This window comes from Borostomias antarcticus (assembly GCF_949987555.1).
Source record: "Borostomias antarcticus genome assembly, chromosome: 26".
In the NCBI taxonomy this organism is placed as follows: Eukaryota; Metazoa; Chordata; class Actinopteri; order Stomiiformes; family Stomiidae; genus Borostomias; species Borostomias antarcticus.
Window position 1 is genome coordinate 2378182 of NC_140259.1, and position 21303 is coordinate 2399484.

The window sequence follows — 21303 nt, forward strand, 5'->3', positions numbered from 1 at the left end:
CTAGTAATTATGTTTAAACTTTTGTCTATTCTTACTGTAACATCATTAGATACACACATGAGTGAAAGCAGAGGCCTATTGGGTTCAAGCCAGGACACTGTCAACGTAGTCACCGCATCCAGTTCTATTAATACATCCATGATCAGGGCCGTTATTAGGAATTTTGGGCCACCTTAAAGAATATTGGTGTGGGCCCCTACCCCTCCGACTTTTCGTCACCACTTATTTCGACCCCTTTTTTCGACCCCCATTTTTTATGTATCATTTTGTATTAATTTTTCTGTTTCTCTATGTTCTTTTTCCAATTTACCTCTCCATAGACATTTACTTGTGTACTTCCTGTGCTTGGACTGTCTCTGTCTGTAGCAGTTTCATGACTGGAACTACTATGAGCCTCTTCACTCCCTTCACTCTCTGTTTCTAACTGGCTAGGACCTGGCTCTGTAGACAGTAAGACCAGAACAGTGTCTTCTTAAGACTTATAAATCTATGTAGCACTGTAGAGTTTACAGGAAGCTGGCTAGGCGGCTGTTGATTAGCTAATAAACCCCTCTCTTATTTCACGAGCATTCATATGTAGGCTATCTTAACCTGGATTACATCTACATGTTGCTATTCAGAACAGTAGTTCAGTAATAAGTTTAACTAGCCAACCAGTGTCTACCTCACTCACTCACCGTCTAAAGCATCTTCTGGGGGTGGGTGTCTAGGTCAGACGAGGCCACAGCTGACTCTGTGAGTAGCAGGACATAAAGGATTTAAAACCTCTGGAACACCCTACCGGAGTGCCTAAGAAGGGCCGAAAGAACGGAGGTCTTCAAGTGAGACCTCAAGACATACCTTTTCGACCTAGCCTACAATCACTAGCTAGGACCTTGAGACACAGAAAGGCAGCCTCAAACCTACCTGTGAATCCTCTGTATACATTGGTATTTATCCTGCTATGCAATGTATGTATATCAAGTAGTGTACAGAAGCTGGTTATCCTGAAACAGGCTTGTTCTGTTCTGACAGCTGTGTTGCTTCAATTGTGTTGCTTCAGTGTGCTACTAACCGTTTTCTGCCTCCCCTAGTGCCTCTCTCTCTCCCTCCTATCCTCTTACCAGGTCCAGTGTCAGCTGTGGATATCATAGTATGTAGTACACACACACACGTACACACAGACACACATCAGTCCACATCCGGCTTAGGCCTGGACCTGATGCTCTTAGCCTTTCTTGCTCGGAAAATTTAAAATGTAATTTAATGTATTGATCTTTAAATGTTCTTAGCCATTAGACAAATATATTCCAGGAGCTTTCCCCAGGTTGACTGTTTCAATATCTGTGTGGTCTGTATGGCTCTATGTGCTACTAACCCTGTTCTGCTTTCCCTCTCCCCTAGTGCCTCTCTCTCTCCCTCCTATCTTCTAACCAGATCCAGTGGATGCCCCACTGTCACCAGCAGACTTCCCGGAGTCTGATAGATACCCCCGTGTCTGCTGTGGATGTCGTAGCATGTCCGTAGAATGTTCTCTCTCCTATGATGCTTAGCCTCTCTTACTCTGAAATGTAATTTAATGTAATGTATTGCTTTATAAATTTTCTTAGCCGGTAGACATACTCCTGGAGCTTGCTCGATCACCTTCTTGAGAGGGGAAGAATTTTTACAGCTCACTTATCTGGCCCCCGGGTGATTACTGTTTTTTTGCTTCCCTCTGGAATAAGTAGAGAGTGGCTCGTATGCCCACCTCCCTTGTTCTCTGTAAAGCGCATTGTGTTGCCTCTGGGTATGAAATGCGCTATACAAATAAAGCTTTGATTGATTGATTGATTGATTGATAAAAAGAAATCAACTCTATATGAATTTCTATTAATTAACTTAACACTATTTATTTATTAACCATGGATTTCTTTGTGTAATGTAACTGTTTCATATGTAAGCTATCTTAACCTGGGTTAACTTAAATCTTCATTTTGCTATTCATAGCAGTACAGTAGTTTAGTAATAAGTTTAATAGCCAACCAGTGTCTACCAGTCACTCACTCACCATCTAAAGCATCTTCTGGGGGCTGGGAGTGGGTGTCTAGATCAGAGGGGGGCACAGCTGCTGTATGTTCCATAGGTATTGTGATGCTTCCATGTATGCTGTCCTTAACTGTCTTTTAACTGTCTTGCATGTTTGCTGATAATTTGCTGCTGCTGTATGTCTGTGCTGGTGATTGCTCATTGTAGTGTTGCATGTTGTTTTATATATGTGTTGTGTTGTGTCAATGTATGCCGTTACAAAGCAAGTACAAAAATCAGGTGTAAATGAAATAGGGTGTATCCACAATGATAAATGAGGCCCCTGGGGAGGCATAGGCTATTTCATGTTCTCTTGATTCATATCCGTGATACCCTCCTTAACTTCGAGGTGGGCGGGAGCTCCAACCCGCAGACATACATTCTTGCATTGAACCAATTAGCTACTCGTGTTTCAACGCGTCATTGTTCCCGGCTTTCACCGATTGGCTAAGGGCTTTCAAAAGAAGTAGTCAAGTAGCCGTGACTGTTTGTAATCCGTCTCTCTCTACCTTGGGACCTTTTCCCCGGTTGTCACGCCTGTAAAGAGTTGGAATAGCATATCCTTTATCCATCTGAAGGAAACAAGAGACACGCTCTTCATTCTTTTTAGAAAACACACGTTTCCATCACAACCTCTTCACCAACCTTTCACTGTAGGCTACAACAATCTTCAATTCGGTAAGTTGTATGTTCATTTTTATATTAGAGCTCAACGGTTTTGGGCTTCGGTTTAGAAAGTGAATTCCTCATACATTTAGGGTTCGTTCTTTAAAATCATTAAAGGGTTTTAAGCCTGGAGCCAAGTCAACACGCTAGCTGATGAATCGTGATCTTAGGGACCGTTCTTAATTCATGGGAGGGGGTTTTGTAGCTATGCATTGATCACACGAGCCCGTGTACTTCTGCACCCGTGCCTTTGTCTTCGCGGTTCTGTTCGTCCACATGCAACCAAGCTTTCGGGCCCCTGAAACCGTGTTCGTTTGAAACCGGAGAACAATTCCGGTTTCAGCGGTTGCGTATGTGCTAGTGGTTGAGGTAAAATGGTAAACGTAAGAAAAATGTTGTTGCTACTTATTAGCATGCTGTCGGCAGTCTTTGGGTGTCATATCCAGCTGCTTAACCTGGTCAACGAACAGAGGCGCCTGAACGAGCAAATCGTTATTTTATTTTTATTGTGTTTACATTGTATTCATTGGTGACGTTAAGGAGCAATTCTACCTCACTATCTATCCAAACAAAAGATTCTGCCCTGTGAGTCGCCATTGTTGTTTGTGTTTTCGTATTTCCCTTTCCGCTCTTCTGTTCCGGTATTGACTCTGGCTTCTGATTGGTTAAAAGGGCCTTTACTTTTGAAGTTCTATTTCGTGGAGCTCCGCCCCACAGGGCTAGCTCCTATTGGCTAGCGAAACCCAGCTAGCTACATTGACTGAAGAAAAAAACATACACGCACCTGTGTCCAACCAGGTCCGGTGCACCACTGTATAAGCGGGCTACGCCCGCACATCTGCTCCTTCGAAATTTTCAGCTCGCATTGCTACTGGAGAAGATCAGAAGATGTCTACTCAGCGGACCCAAGCGGACCTGGCGGCGTCCCTAGATGACCCCCTGCCGGTGCCGATGGATCCGCCGGATCGTTTCTGTGTCTGCGGCTCCCGCTACAGCGACGTGGGACACCACCTCTGCTTCCGCTGTCTGGGGCCGCAGCACGCCAGAGCGGGTCTGGCTCCGTCCCCCGCCTGCGAGATCTGCGCCCTCCTGGACCCCATGGAGAGGATGCTCCGGGCGCATTTCTTCGCTCCGCCGCCGCTGGAGACTGAAGGTCTGGTCCAGCTGGTCGGCGAGGACATCGGCGCGCCCCCGCAACAACCGGCGGCCCCGATTACCTCCCTCGCGCCTACGGATGATGAGGATGAGCTCTCCGGGGAAGACGAGGTTCTCTCTGCGTCGGAAGCCACTACGGCTAGTGGCGCCTCCTTCCCGGGGCGGGGTTCCTTCGATCGCGACCTGCCCCGGCTGCTGGAGAGAGCCGCGCATCACCTCGGTATCTCCGTCCCGGAGGTTGCTGCGACTACGGGGCTCCCACTGTGGAGCTCCGTCTGCTACGGGCGTCCCTCTCAGCCTGCTCCTCGTCTCCTGCCGGCTATGCCTGACCTGGAGGCGTTCGTCGAGGCTGAATGGGAGCGGCCGTTGGCCATCAGAGGTCCGCTTCGCCAGTTCAGCAGAGCTACGAGGGTAACCGGCTGGACTGACGTAGCAGCTATCGGCTCTCCTCCTCTGGAACCCGACATTGCAGCGGTCCTGGTGCCTGGTTCCTCCGCCTGGGGCTCGGCCAGGAAGCCTCTCATGCCGGACGTCAAAGACAAGACAACCCTGTCCTTGGCCGACAAAGGTTTTTCTCTGGCCGCGCAGGCCGTGGCTGCCTCCTCCTCCATTGCTATGCTGGCCATTTACATCGGCCAGCTAGCTACGGAGCAAACCCCCCCCTCTATGGATGAAGACAGGAGAGCGGAGATGGCCGAAGCCGCCGGAGCCGTGGCTCAGCTTGTGAGAATCTCCGCCTCCTGTCTGGGTGGAGTGATGGCCACGTCGGTGGTGCAGCAGCGCCACCTATGGCTCTCCCTGACTCGTCTGCGCGAGGAAAGCAAGAGTGTCCTCCTCAACTCACCGGTCAGTAGGGAGGGGTTGTTTGGGGCAGCTGTGTCTAAGATCCTGGAGCAGTGTCGCAGCCAGGAGCAGGACCGGCTCCTCCTCGCTCGCCACCTCGCGGCTCCGGGGGAGCGCAGTGTGCCGGCACGTCCGCGTGCTCCGGCTGATGCTGCCGCGACTGGGAGCAAGCGCCGGCGGACACACAAGACTAAACAACCTGCCACGGGGTCCCGCCCCGCTACGGCCCATGGACCGGCTCGCCCGGGCTCCTGGACTGCGCACGCGGCTCCTCCCCCGCGACCTCCCCCTGCCTACCCCGCCCAGGGTGCCGGGACCGGTCCGGCGTCTTCAAGCGCGCCCACCGCTCCGCCTCCGGCTTGGGGTAGGAAGAGGCGCACCTATTGACGGTGCGTGAAGATGCGTGACTGTGTTTTGCCCACACCACGCTCTGTTAAGAGCGGCGGTGAGCAAGTTTCCCTGTTCAATAAAACAAACACGATGCAACGTTATCAAGCTGGTTGTAATGTGCAGTCCGCATCTCCTCCCTTTTCAACTACTGTAATGTTCTCGGCTAGAGCCGCTGGGTCTTCTGTGAAAGAGTCAGAATTGACCACGGCAGGTCTCGCCGCAGCTGGGAGACCGGCTCGAGCCGCGGAGTCTTTTCCTGCTAAAGCAGACGTGACTCACGCGGGGCTCGCCGGCTCAGCTGATGTGATGTATTCGGCTAGAGCCACCGGGTCTTCCGTGAAAAAGTCGGAATTGACCATGGCAGGTCTCGCCGCAGCTGAAAAACCGACTCGAGCCGCGGAGTTTTTTCCTGCAAAGAGAGCAGACGTGACGCGCGCAGCTCTCGCCGGTTCAGCGAATGTAATATATTCGGCTAGAGCCGCCGGGTCCTCTGTGAGAAAGTCAGATTTGACCACGGCAGGTCTCGCCGCCCCTGTTCTAGACAGACCGGTTGGGTTTTTAACAGAGGGGATGTGTGCGCCCAGGCCAAGTGCTATGGCTGTACTGCCCTGTTCGGAGTTTTCTCGGGACCGACCGCTGGCGGGGTTTAGCGGCGAAAAAGATGCGCTAGACCCCCAGACGGCGTTCGTTCATTCGGGCCGAGCGTTCGAGCCTCTCCCTGTGTGTTCGACAGGTAGAGAGTATTCACGCTCACCGGTCAGTGAGAATACTTCCGTGTTTACTGCCTCGGCTGGCTATTTAACACTGCCCGCCTCTCATGTCCCGTCTAGTCGGTCTGCGAAAGACGGCACCTTGCCAGATCATGCAAATGAGAAGGCGGGGCTTCCCGCATTGCAACACTCCGCCGTTTTCTCTCAATGGGATGAGCGACGGCGGCTTGTTAGCAATGCGGACGGTGTCGGCTCACTTCCTCTTTTTGTGAATGAAGTGCTTCTTGACAGGAATGCCATTCATTCTCGCGCTGTTCAGGGACATGGAACTCCCAATGGGGATTTTTCATCTCCCTTTCGAGGGTGGCCCGCCTTGGGCCAGGACAGCAGAGTTTCTCAGCTGTCCGGTGGCGGTCAGGGCCAAATTGAACTATGGCAGGTTCCTCGATCTGTTCCCGCGATCTCCGGCACAACCTCTTTCCAACCGCTTCACAGTCTGGCAGGAGAGATGTCTCCTGGACAGCTGGTTGCAGCGTGTTCTACGGGAAGGGTATCTCATTCAGTTTTGTTGCCCCCCACCGCCCTTCATGGGCGTAGTGGAGACAGTGATACCGCGTCCCGCTCAGGCTGCCGCTCTGTCAGCAGAGATTGCAGAACTGATGGCGAAGGGAGCGGTAACTGTGGTCCCGTCAGGCCAGAGGGACGAGGGATTTTATTCCCGCTACTTCCTCGTGCCAAAGAAGACGGGGGGCGTGAGGCCAATTTTGGACCTCCGCCTTTTCAACAAAACGGTGGCGAATCTGAAGTTCCATATGCTTACGGTGCGACAAATGCTGGAGGCATTCCTTCCCGGCGATTTTTGCACCAGCATAGACCTCAAAGACGCTTACTTCCACATACCGATAGCTCATCGGCATCGGAAGTTTTTGCGTTTCGCCTACCTGGGTGTGGCGTACGAATATACCAGACTCCCGTTTGGATATGCGCTCGCCCCCAGAACCTTCTCCAATTGTGTGGAGGCGGCGTTGAGGCCACTGCGCCGGCAGGGCATCAGGATCCTGGCGTACCTGGACGACCTGCTGGTACTGGCTCCGTCGCCTTTGTTGGCTCTGATGCATACCGCCACGGTGGTGCGGCATCTCACCGACCTGGGGTTTGCAATCAACTGGGAGAAGAGTGCTCTGTGGCCGGCCCGTCAGATTGTTTACCTAGGTATCAATCTGGACACGAGCGCCATGAGAGCACGGCTATCCGATTCAAGGAGGGAAACACTGGAGAAGAGTCTCAGTGTTTGCCGTCCTTCTCGAAAGATCGCGGTTCTGTCGATCATGCGCCTTCTGGGTCTCATGGCAGCCGCCCATGTGGTAGTGTCACTGGGCCTTCTTCACATGAGGTGCGTGCAGAGATGGTTCGCGCGGCTTCGTCTGGACCCTGTGAGGCACAGACGGCGCCTTGTGCGGATGCCGGGGTCGTTGTCAGCAGACCTCGACTATTGGAGGGACCGGCGCGTAATAGCGCACGGTGTTCCAATAGGCAGGGTGTCGGCTCACGTCGCTGTCTTCACAGACGCGTCTCTAAGCGGCTGGGGTGGTACATGTCTGTCCCAGGCCGTAGGTGGTTTGTGGGCCGTCGGAGAACGGCGCCACATCAACCTCCTGGAGTTGGAGACGGTGCTACTGACATTGCGCCACTTTGTACACCTGGTACAGGGGCGCGATGTGCTGGTGCGGTCAGACAACCAGACCACAGTAGCTTACATCAACCGACAAGGGGGAGTCCGCTCGCCAGCGCTTCACCGTCTGGCGGTAACGCTGTGGCGATGGGCTCATGTCAATCTCCGGTCACTGACAGCGCGGCACATTGCCGGCCGTCTGAACGTCGGGGCGGACCTGATGTCTCGGGGCGGGCCTCACCCGGACGAGTGGAGCCTACATCCTCAGGTAGTGGCTCAGCTCTGGACCCGGTTCGGCAGAGCAGGGGTGGATCTCTTTGCTTCGAGAGAGAACGCGAAGTGTCCCCTCTGGTTCTCTCTGAGACAGCAGGACCAGCCTCCGCTGGGCGTGGATGCGTTCGCGCATGCCCCCTGGCCGGGGGCGCTGCTGTATGCTTTCCCGCCGATGGGGCTGATTTTACCATTGTTGGCCAGGGTGCGGTCAGAGGGTGCATCAGTGATACTGATAGCGCCGGACCGCCACTGGGCGAGATGGTATGCAGAAGTGATGGCCATGACTACTGTAGAACCGTGGCACATCCCTCATTGGCCGAACGCTCTGTCCCAGGCGGAGGGCTCGATTTGCGCACCTCCAGTCTTGGGACGGCCGCTGGTGGCCTGGCTCTTGAACGGCGGAGATTGTCTGATAGGGGACTCTCTCCGGCCGTGATCTGTACAATTCAGAGCGCGCGCGCGGCTTCCACTGCCTTGGTTTACTCTGGCAAATGGGCTGCTTTTGCGCGTTGGTGTGAGGAAAGGGACTTCGCTCCCGAGTCATGCTCGGTCGAGGCGATTTTGGAATTCCTTCAGCACCTGATGGGTCATGGTGGCGGTTTGGCAGCATCCACTATCAAGGTGTATGCGTGTGCTATTTCCGCATGCCATGAGGGGTTCGCCAAAACTACGGTTTTCGGGCATCCCCTGGTTAAACGCTTCCTGGCCGGCACGCGCCGTCTTCGCCCTGTGCGTAAGGCTGCGGCGCCGCCTTGGGATTTGCTCTTGGTTCTGGATGCGCTATGTAAAGCGCCGTTCGAACCAATGGAGCGGATATCTCTCAAGTGGCTGTCGATTAAGACCGCGCTGCTCCTTGCTCTGACGTCGGGCAAGCGGGTCAGTGATCTGAGGGCGTTGACAGTTTTTCTCATCACGGGTGATGGGAGCAAAGCTGTGTTGCGCACGGATCCATCTTTCGTTCCGAAGGTGGTCCGGGGCGCCTATAGGGCACGGGATTTGGAGCTGGGAGCCTTCTATCCTCCACCTCATGCGAGCGAGGAAGAGGCCCGCCTGCATTTGTTGTGTCCTGTGCGTGCGTTGATGTGTTACGTCCAGCGCACGGCTGCGGTCCGCACCACCCCCCAGTTGTTGGTTTGCCACGGCCCAGGGAAGGTGGGTTCTCCGTTGTCGAAACAGCGTCTCTCCCATTGGATCTGTGAGGGCATCGCCCAGTCTTACGTGACTGCGGGTCGTCCTCTGCCTGGTGCTGTTCGGGCACACTCCACAAGGGGTGTGGCCACGTCAGTTGCCCTGTTCAATGGTGTGTCAGTGGAGGACATCTGTGCGGCGGCGACTTGGTCGTCCCCGTCTCCTTTTGTCCGTTATTACCTTTTATCCATGTCCTCTGTCTCTGTGGCGTCGTCTGTGCTAAACACAGCCGCCGGTGCGAGCCAGCGTTAGACAGGATTTTTCATGTAGGTGTTCGGCTCGAGTCGCCGGGTCTTCTGTGAAAGAGTCAGAATTGACCATGGCAGGTCTCGCCGCTACTGGAGAACCGGTTTGAGCCGCGGGGTCTTTTCCTGCTAGGAAAGCAGACGTGACTCACTCAGGTCTCACCGGTTCAGCTAAGGTTGGAGCGGGCCCGTCTAGTGACGTTCCGTTCCTGTTTATGTGTGAGGCTGGGACGGGCTTGTTACGGAGTAACCGCTTTGGTCCAGCTCTCGCCCCACGTACCTCTCCTTGCCCTCGGCTGTGATAGACTGAGTGTGGCGGGGTGGGGCCAGTGCTTGGGTCGGATCAACTGTTAGTATGGTCTCGCCTTGGAGCCCTGGCTTGTGTCCTGACTGGTTTCCCTTACTGGGGCCAGCAAGAGTGTATGGTGCGGTCGTGTAGCTCCGCTTATGCCAATAGGAGCTAGCCCTGTGGGGCGGAGCTCCACGAAATAGAACGATGGTTACGTATTGTAACCCTAGTTCTATGAGTGGAGCGGAGCCCCACAGGGAACAGACTTGCTGCCCCGCAGTCTGCTCGCTGAAAATTTCGGTTAGGAGCAGATGTGCGGGCGTAGCCCGCTTATACAGTGGTGCACCGGACCTGGTTGGACACAGGTGCGTGTATGTTTTTTTCTTCAGTCAATGTAGCTAGCTGGGTTTCGCTAGCCAATAGGAGCTAGCCCTGTGGGGCTCCGCTCCACTCATAGAACTAGGGTTACAATACGTAACCATCGTTATATCGCCACCTACTGCTTAGATTACATCACTTGGCGTCGGATTTTGCGGTTTCGCCACTCGTGGGGACGAAGCGCTGCACAAATAAAGCTTTGATTGATTGATTGAGCAGGGAGGAGCGAGAGCGAGCCCATAGGAGGGTGGAGCCCATGGATGTATTAATAGAACTGGATACAGCCACTCCATTCACTGGCCGCTATCAACAATGAAGGCCTATTGAACCGCGCCATCTTGGCAAATTTGTAGTCACTTGGCTATTTCTGGTGACTTTTGACTTGCGCAGTTGAGCTTCTCTGGCCGACGCGCGTCCACGAAAAAGTTCACATTTATCTGAAATGTAGACGCGCGTTCCCGGCTCTCTCGGCTCTCCCCGCTTTGATTTAGCAATGAAAACCGGCTTGCATATTAACCTGTTTTTGTCAAATATATCAATTGGAGAAATTATTTTTTCATCCAGGCATCTTAGTTTTAACAGGTTAAATATAACTGAACATGTTTCGTTTGCTAGTAGATGGTATTCATTCCGTTCGCGATAACGTTATTGCAGCCAGGCTGAATTCCTCCAGGGAGGCAGTGACCGGCGAGTTGAAGAGCTTCACTCCCCGCCAGCAGGAGCATTGGCCGCGGCTACCGCATCTCGGATAACCCGCTGAGTTCCTGGCTGCTATTTCACACTCGCCCTTGATCAATCCCAATACCGATCCATGGTAATAATGAATCAATCGTTCAGATCAGATCGGCAGTGCTGCATGCATGTTACAACATCATTGTTAGCTTTATTAACATAACCATAGCCTACATTTATCTCTCTAACGTTAGGCTATCCATCTTACACCAGTCGGCCATTCGATAGCTGGAAGCGGTCAACGCCAACGTTGACTGAAAACACCCAAACTCAGTGTATCGTTTCATCTTCATGCTACACATCAACTCCTTTACATTGTATGTGAATAAATTCCTGTTATTCTAAAAATATCCCATTTCTGTCCATTCCTGGAAAAGGCTAATAATTGCTGTCAAATGATCACTCAGTTTATCACCGTATCCCACTACCATTTCAACTATGCACAGGAGGTTGTCTTGTGGTCATTTTCATTAAAAAATGATTAGCCTGATCAGTTTGTTGTATGTATTAAGCCCTTTTTGAGCGGTATGCTTGTATTAATAGCTTATAGCTTGCCATACTCACCAACCTTGGGACCTCAGAAATAGGGAGCATTTCCAAACCAAATTGTGAAATGTGAAACAGCATGACAACATACATATTCCTTGATTATTTGTATGCTGTGTTGTCCCGTCTGAGTTTGTCCTGTTCGTGATTGGTCTCGTGTTCCCACTCGATAGGCTTGCACCTTGACGTTGGTGAGTGGGCTTTAAACCAAGACGGGCTGTATGTGTATGTGTGTATGTATGTGGTTTGTGTGTCATATTCTATTATTGAAATGTAATAACAGAAACAGTGTGCCTCCTCTTATCCTCACAGCTCAAGCCATTTTTAGGAGACCAGTTCACACCTCAACCAGACCTGCTGCTGTTTAGGACCTGCTTTAAGCCCTTTTTTGTGGTGTCCGTTTTCTGTGTTCTGTGTCAAGTAAGCCAACCCACCTTCAATGCAGTGTAGCCTCCACATTTGAATGGTTACAGCAGTCTTGTCGTCTACAAGCAACAGTCTCTGGCTTTGCATGGCAATTTATGTAGTATCATCCGAGTTCTACAAATGCTGTACTTTTTTGTACTGTAAGTAACCCCTCAATTATTCAATTTTACTGGGGAGCAGTGACCATAGCCTACTTGCCAACCCTCCTGACTTCCGCGGGAGATTCATAAATTTGAACTAGGTTGTGTAGTAGATAGATAGGCTACAATAAATTAGGACAGATGCACATTTACTGAACAGCACAGACAAAAGTCGGACATTAAAAACAATTGCTCCATACACACATATATATATATATATATATATATATATATATATATATATATATATAATGTTTCACATTTCGTTTTAATGCTTTTAATGTCTAATTTGTAATGCTTTTAATGCCCCCCCCCCCCCCCCGCAATTTGGTTTGGAAATGCTCCCTATTTCTGAGGTCCCAAGGTTGGTGAGTATGGCAAGCTATAAGCTATTAATACAAGCATACCGCTCAAAAAGGGCTTAATACATACAACAAACTGATCAGGCTAATCATTTTTTAATGAAAATGACCACAAGACAACCTCCTGTGCATAGTTGAAATGGTAGTGGGATACGGTGATAAACTGAGTGATCATTTGACAGCAATTATTAGCCTTTTCCAGGAATGGACAGAAATGGGATATTTTTAGAATAACAGGAATTTATTCACATACAATGTAAAGGAGTTGATGTGTAGCATGAAGATGAAACGATACACTGAGTTTGGGTGTTTTCAGTCAACGTTGGCGTTCACCGCTTCCATTTATCGAATGGCCGACTGGTGTAAGATGGATAGCCTAACGTTAGAGAGATAAATGTAGGCTATGGTTATGTTAATAAAGGTAACAATGATGTTGTAACATGCATGCAGCACTTCCGATCTGATCTGAACGGTTGATTCATTATTACCATGGATCGGTATTGGGATTGATCAAGGGCGAGTGTGAAATAGCAGCCAGGAACTCAGCGGGTTATCCGAGATGCGGTAGCCGCGGCCAATGCTCCTGCTGGCGGGGAGTGAAGCTCTTCAACTCGCCGGTCACTGGCTCCCTGGAGGAATTTAGCCTGGCTGCAATAACGTTATCGCGAACGGAATGAATACCATCTACTAGCAAACAAAACATGTTCAATTATATTTAACCTGTTAAAACTAAGATGCCAGGATCAAAAAAATAATTTCTCCAATTGATATATTTGACAAAAACAGGTTAATATGCAAGCCGGTTTTCATTGCTAAATCAAAGCGGGGAGAGCCGAGAGAGCCGGGAACGCGCGTCTACATTTCAGATAAATGTGAACTTTTTCGTGGACGCGCGTCGGCCAGAGAAACTCAACTGCGCAAGTCAAAAGTCACCGGAAATAGCCAAGTGACTACAAATCTAGCCAAGATGGCGCGGTTCAATAGGCCTTCACTTTAGATTTCGAATCCTGGGGGCTTGGTGGAGCCCAAGCCCCCAGGAATCTAAAGTGAAACCCTATTGAACCGCGCCATCTTGGCTACATTTGTAGTCATTTGGCTATTTCCGGTAGCTTTTGTACTTGCGCAGTTGTGCTTTTCTGTCCTACGGGCGTCCACGAACAAGTTCACGTTTATGTGAAATGCAATGAAATGAAAACCGGCTTGCATATTAACCTGTTTTTGTCAAATATATCCATTGGAGACATTATTTTTTATCCAGGCATCTTAGTTTTAACAGGTTAATTATAGCTGAACATGTTTTGTGAATCAAATGGTAGATGTTAGATCATCTGGGAGAAAGTCTGTGTAATTGTGTATAAGTTGCATTTCCTATCACTGGAATGCTTGTATATTTATATTGTAACAAAAAATGTTATTTTATTGCGACTTGCCACGCTATTTAGTGGCGCAGTGTAAAAAGGGGGCAGAGAAGTGTACCATACTGTTGAAAGCTCAGAGACAAACTGAGACCCACCAGGAAATACAAGTACGCCTATAGGATAGGCGGAGCATAAGTCCCCTACCTAATCTAAAGTAGTGGTGATTCTCCACAGAAAAGAGCAGAGCTTTTCAAATTGGGGAGGGCTATCTGCTCACTAGGGCAGACACAGACCTGGAGCAAAACTAAACTCTCAAACAAAAACTCTAGTTTAAGAAGTTTGAATCAGAAAAATACAAAGTAGGAAAACAATGGATATACCATCACCACTGGCCATTGTGGGATGCAAACATCAAACACTATTAAAGGACATTGAGAAAACCTCTGGAAAATGTACAAAACACACAAAAAAATTGAGCTCAGCGTGGCCCGAGGGTTGTACTTGAGATGTGGGTGTGTGTGAGGTTATGGAATGCCTAATAAGAGACTACAGGCCAAGAGATACATCTGATGAACATCAAAAGAGAATTAGGATTAAAAATCATAAACCTGTTCAAAGATGAGGGCCAACACTACAGGAAAACTCTGAGACCTTGCTGGACCAGAGTGGGCTCCCTTCGTTAAATAAAAGTCAAATTAAAAAATATATACAAAATACTCAAGACCAAGAATGGATGAAAGTAAACGGCAGGAATAAAAAGAGAACTTGGGTCACTTCACACTCAACCAAAGCAAAAACCAATACGATTGAACACCTTAACCAAACTGTAAAATACATTTGCAAAACCTGTAAAAAGGAAATCATTTAGCAGCTCAATTAGTCCATTAATTGCCAGTCCAACTATGACATGGATTTAGTGAGAAAAGAGAAGAGACAGTAAAAGAGAAAGTAGCAGAGGGACAAAACAACCCCAGAGAGGGACGCACAAGCAGACAGAACTAAACATGCTGCAGAGCAGCCAGCCAGCAGAGCTACACAGATAGATACAGACGCACAAGCAACCAGAGATGAAGAAGCTCTTAGAAAGCATACGTCTAGGCAGAGACAGATGGAGAGAGATGCACACGCAACCAGAGATGAGCATAATGCTGAACAGCATGCCACTAGAGAGACAGAAACAGCAGGATCCAGACATGATAAGGGACTGTGTGATAGAACTAATAGAAGGAAGTTCATAGAGAAGCAACTCTCAATGAATCCAGAGGCCTATATACAATCAGATGCAAATAAAAAGGCTACGTGAAGGCTAAGCCTAGTACTTTAAGCCACTATGGCGCTTCTGCTCCGGATTCATCTAATTGACACATTTTACGTTACCGTGTTTGTTGATAAAGTAGTCGGACAATAAACTGCTGTGCGAATACATGGTCCATTTATTGTCCTTCCATACTCAATAATCCAATAATCCAGCAAACAACCCGGTACGCATGTTTGTGAGTGTGTGTGTGTGTGATCAAAAACTGCAGCAACACCTAGCCAAAAACAGGTTGTTGAGAGTTCCTACCTAAATATCATCAGTTCCTATTAACATGGGAGGAGCAACGCATTGACCCAATTAACCTGAATTTGGCTCTGACAGGCTATGTTAAAGGAAAGATTTCATGAACAATTAAACAGGACAAAAATAGGCAGAATAGGACTTTTTAGAGATCAGGGATGGACCCATCTTTGCATGTGTAAACTGTAGAATAATTAGGCATTACAATCAGGTGAAGAAATATGAACACATGTTCATTTCTCAGATTTCCAGAATCTATTCTGCTGCTCCCACTCAAAATAAACCACCTCTCCAGTCTTGAAAGTTTCCTTCCCTCCCTCCCTCCATACAGTCAGACCCTACATCTCACCCACTTGGTTTTCTCCCTCCCTCTCTTCCTTCATCCTTCCTTCCTTCCATCTCTCCCTCCCTCACCAGTTTGTTTTTAAGAAACCATCCCCCCTTTCTCCTAGGTATGTGAACTGTGCCTGTACTGGGGAAGAGCAGAACCTGGTAGCGTTTCAGTACCGTGGAGGGATCCTGTATCGCTGCTGGCTGTCGGGGAGGAGCTGCTGGTCTGGTACGGACAGGAGTACAGATACAAGAGCATCTCCTTCGACTACTTCTGGGACAAAAAGAGCACCACTAGAGGTAGCTGTCATCGACTCTCCTTCCCTCTGTCTTCTCCTCCATCTCTCTCTCATCCACTTCTTTTCCTTAAAGCTGAAACAACCAGAGGTCTGCTAGTCATAATAGTAACCGCTGTCAAAGTAGCTCTCCTCTTCCGGCCTTCCCTCTCTCCTCTGTCTTTTTCCCATGGTGCCAGACAGCAGGCAAGACGTGGGCATACAGCGTGAAATTCAGGACACTCATGGATGCAACGATACAGGGGACAGTATGTGATGCGCTGCAATGGCGCCTGTGCAAATTGCTGTTGTGGGGCACGCAAATTGCCGACATTAGGCAGCCACGCTATCTATGAACAGAATGGAATGCTCTTAGTTGCCATGGAACATGGTAGCTTGACATTAGTTAAGGAGTGCTGGCTAGCTTATTCTAGCTATCTAAGTTAACACTGTGGGCTTCAACGTATTACATGTTTTCTCTCCTCTCTCCTATTTAGATTTTGTCATCTTTTTCTCTCTCCTCTGTCGCTTTCCCTCTGAGCTCAGCCAGAGGAACCTGTTGCATATCTTTCTCTCTCCTGTCCACAATCTGAAGTCGTCATGTCGTTGTGCCCCCCCCCCCCCTTCACTAGCTACATATTCACCCTATACAGTATTTGAACTTGTACTAAATGTGTGATAATCATTTTAATGTTTGTGTGTCTCTCTTTCAATCTCAATCCCAGAAGTGATGTCAGACTTGCCCCAGGTGTGCTCCTGGTCCGAGTGCCAATTCTCCTAAAACTCCCAGATCTCCCTCCACAATCACATCAAGAGCAGCCATGACAACCTCTACATCTCTCTGCTAAGGAACAGAGAGATCAGACCAGAGACTCTCTCCTCCTGCTCCTCTTGATCACTCCCTTTCACCACCTCCAACACCCCGCTCACTGCAGCTCCTGGCCAGAGGCAGAGAGACATTGACAAGCCAAGATCGTACCACTGTGACCAGTTTGGAAAGAACTTTGGTCTAAAGGCTAATCTCAGGAAGCACCAGAGTGTTCATTAAGGAGAGAAGCCATACCAATGTGACCAGTGTGGGAAGAGCTTCACTTCATCAGGAGAGTTAAAGACACACCATTGTGTATATACAGGAGAGAAGCCATGCCACTATGAGCGGGGTGGAAAGAACTTCAGGGAGTCAGGAAAGTTAAAGATACACCAGAGAGTTCATACAAGAGAGACGCCATACCACTGTGACCAGTGTGGAAAGAACTTCACTACGTCAGGAGAGTTAAAGACAGACCAGCGTGCTCATACAGGAGAGAAGCCATACCACTGTGACCAGTGTGGTAAGAACTTCACTTCATCAGAAAAATTAAAAACATACCAGCGTGTTCATACAGGAGAGAAGCCATACCACTGTGACCAGTGTGGGAAGACCTTCACTCAGTCAGGAAGCTTAAAGTCACACCAGCGTGTTCATACAGGAGAGATGCCATACCACTGTGACCAGTGTGGGAAGAACTTCACTTCGTCAGGAAGCTTAAAGTCACACCAGCGTGTTCATACAGGAGAGAAGCCATACCACTGTGACCAGTGTGGCAAGACCTTCACTCAGTCAGGAAACTTAAATACACACCAGCGTGTTCATACAGGAGAGATGCCATACCACTGTGACCAGTGTGGAAAGAACTTCACTTCGTCAGGAAGCTTAAAGAGACACCAGCGTGTTCATACAGGAGAGAAGCCATACCACTGTGACCAGTGTGGGAAGAACTTCACTAGATCAGGAGAGTTAAAGACACACCAGAGTGTTCATACGGGAGAGAAGCCATACCACTGTGACCAGTGTGGAAAGAAATTCACTAGATCAGGAGAGTTAAAGACACACCAGCGTGTTCATACAGGACAGAAGCCATACCACTGTGACCAGTGTGGAAAGAACTTCACTCAGTCAGGAAACTTAAAGACACACCAGCGTTTTCATACAGGAGAGAAGCCATACCACTGTGACCAGTGTGGAAAGAACTTCACATCTTTAGGACACTTAAAGACACACCAGCGTGTCCATACAGGAGAGAAGCCATACCACTGTGACCAGTGCGGAAAGAACTTCACTCAGTCAGGAAGCTTAAAGACACACCAGTGTGTTCATACAGGAGAGAAGCCATACCACTGTGACCAGTGTGGAAAGAACTTCACTACGTCAGTAGAGTTAAAGACACACCAGCGTGTTCATACAGGAGAGAAGCCATACCACTGTGACCAGTGTGGGAAGAACTTCACTATGTCAGGACACTTAAAGACACACCAGCGGTTTCATACAGGAGAGAAGCCATATCACTGTGACCAGTGTGGAAAGAACTTCACTCAGTCAGGAAGCTTAAAGGCACACCAGCGTGTCCATACAGGAGAGAAGCCATACCACTGTGACCAGTGTGGAAAGAACTTCACTTCGTCAGAAAGGTTAAAAACACACCAGCGTTTTCATACAGGAGAGAAGCCATATCACTGTGACCAGTGTGGAAAGAACTTCACTCAGTCAGGACACTTAAAGACACACCAGCGTGTCCATACAGGAGAGAAGCCATACCACTGTGACCAGTGCGGAAAGAACTTCACTCAGTCAGGAAGCTTAAAGACACACCAGTGTGTTCATACAGGAGAGAAGCCATACCACTGTGACCAGTGTGGAAAGAACTTCACTACGTCAGTAGAGTTAAAGACACACCAGCGTTTTCATACAGGAGAGAAGCCATACCACTGTGACCAGTGTGGGAAGAACTTCACTATGTCAGGACACTTAAAGACACACCAGCGGTTTCATACAGGAGAGAAGCCATATCACTGTGACCAGTGTGGAAAGAACTTCACTCAGTCAGGTGATTTAAAGAAACACCAGTGTGTTCATACAGGAGAGAAGCCATACCACTGTGACCAGTGTGGAAAGAACTTTACTTCTTTAGGACACTTAAAGAGACACCAGCGTGTTCATACAGTTCATCCAAGAGCTGTGAGTTCACTGAAGCCTGCCTCAAAAAGGACCCCATCTTTGTAAGCAATAGTGTGCGTGTGCGTGTGCGTTTGTTTGACATCAATTTGATATCAAATTGACTTTTATGATCTGAAAATCAGTCTATATTCTGAACATCTTTATTGTTTATATTCAGAACATCTTTATTGTCCCTGGAAGGCAACTAGACATACTGTACAATGACACATACAGAACAGTACAAGAAGAGTTTCCACACAAACCCACCCCCCCCCCCCTCCCTACTTTCTCTCTCTTTCTCATTCCCCCTTTCTCTCTCCTCTCAGGTTCACCACCAGCTATTGAAGAAGAGATAGATGAAGGAGAAGGGAGTTGGAGAAAGAGAAAGACCTGTCGTGGAATTTGGAATGGACCTGGTTTCTTAGGCCTTGATTACACTACTGCGTTTTCGCCTACATTTGTGCCTAGCAATGACAATACCGCAGCCAAAATGAAGCTCAAACCCAGAGGCCTCAGGATACGGCTGGGGCTACGTTTCAGCACTCAAAATCTGGAGCTGTGTTCTAGTGTAATAGGCAGATCCAGAGTAATGCTGTGTTCAGTTCACATTATAACAATCAGACAGGTGATTTATGAGTTTGAGCTATATAGCATGTTAGTGGATACGATAGTTAATCAGCCAAGCGGACTGATCTTTTTTATTCCCGACCAAATAGTACCTTCCTCACACCAGTCTGAACTTTCGAGCAATCCTGCCCTTTTCTTTTTGAATAATATTCTCAATTCTCCAATATATAGTCCTTACAATCAGTTTGTTTAAGTCCTTCATCCATTCCCTCATGATATAGCTCGCATATTACGACGAGACTTGAAATGTGCACCAGACATGGAACAAACACTAGGATGGAAATGTATTTGTTGTTGACTGTTGGTTGGATGTCTGGACAGCTGCATTTTAAACTTTTCATAATGTTTTTTTTTTATTAACTTTTTTTAATAAACATTTTATAACCTGGAGAGGTAGTGTAGGGAGTTCCTTTGTGTGTATGGGGGTTTGTGGCCGAATTTGGCTCATTTTATCAAAACTCATATCTCAAAAACCCTGCTGATGAATCTTAGAATCTCCTTAATAATCAGAAAGATCAGACACAAGAAGACAAAGAACTTTCAGCTTCCAGAATCAGGTCAGGATTGAAAAAGGTCTCATCAGTCTCAGGACCACTGTGTCATCTGTTCTCCCAAGGTGTGGAGGCACCATTCATCTCTCGTGAGCCCAGGGATCTACTGGAGTGTAGCATAAAGTTATACAATACGGTCTTCATCTTCCCAACTTTGTCTCCTGGTCTGTGAGAGCCTTTGCAGCCCAAACCCAGAATACTACTAAAACAGATGACTAGCCTCACATTATTGACCAGCCTTGTGAAGTCATCTGCCATCCCCAGAGGCACTGCAGCTGAGCTTTAAAAAGTTAAAGTACAATATTTGAGCAGATACGCCCCAGCACAGAAAAACCTTTTGGAAAACCTTCACATTCCAAAATCTTGAACAGCTCAACTGCAACTGTTTTTGAAGAATCTCTGAAAGCCTGCGAGCTGTGTGAGGGCATTGCCAAAGACCTGGAGAAGAGATTTCACCCTGGGGCCAAGGTTTGCCCCTTCTCAAAAGTCTCTAAACAGGCTAATGGTGAGACCAGCATCCATCAGACTTCCTTGATAGTCCTTGATGGATAAACTTTGGGAATTTTGATTGACTTGGAATCTTGAAACATGACCATCCAAGTTCTGATAACGTAGTAATGCACACAAAAACATTTACATCCATATCATATTCATTCTTTATTCAAGGACTTTGTGATACAGTGAATTTTCTACCCTTCAAATAACACATGAAGATGTGATGGACTAGTGGGACAGCCCGCATAATATCAAAGAGGCTGATAAAACGACAACTATCTACCAGCCTTACTGCTGCAATTAAATCACCACTGTTTCATTAGAAACATATTCATAGGATATTGACTAGATGGGGTGTGCTTTTATTCAGAAGACCTTCTGGTTACAATAGTTGTCCTGTCAAAATGTACTTTTTTGCTTGTTTCCTTAGAAAACCCTTTGGACTATTACTACTAGGAGCTCATACAATACTATGCCAGCTACAGTTTATCCTGGAGGCAGTCTGTCAACATGGAAGCTTCAAAAGTAGGGATGGATGAATATTGTGCTGTTTTAGTTCTTGTGCTGTTCTTGAGTAACCAGGCCAGGTCACGCCTGACTTATGTGTGTTGGCTGGCTTGTTTCTGTGCGGGACTGGTAGGACGGTAATGTCTGATAAATAAAGATGGGTCTTGTCACCTGGACACATCAGTTCCAAAGCTTCCAATGCTAATCCAGCACAATGAGAGCGGGATAGCTAGTAAGCTCATGGGCTCACAACAACTAGTAGCAGCTTCCATAACATTAATGGTAGCGGTCAGTGGCTCAAGCAGTTACACTGATGATTCCTGTAATGTTAGCTATTTTGCTGCAATGGGTTCAACTTTTGTTTCTGGATAACGTTCATGACTTGCTGTTTTGCACTTCCCTTTAGGTGGTGAATAAGTAGACCCAGGACACAGTGGGTTATTTGGACATTTAGGATCTTGATATTATATTGATATGAAGATATGAAAGTAAAGTATTTGCCTTTAGAAGTAAATTGTAATTAAAATGGTTCTTAGCTAAGTAACCTAAGTGTAGGCAGACTTGAAA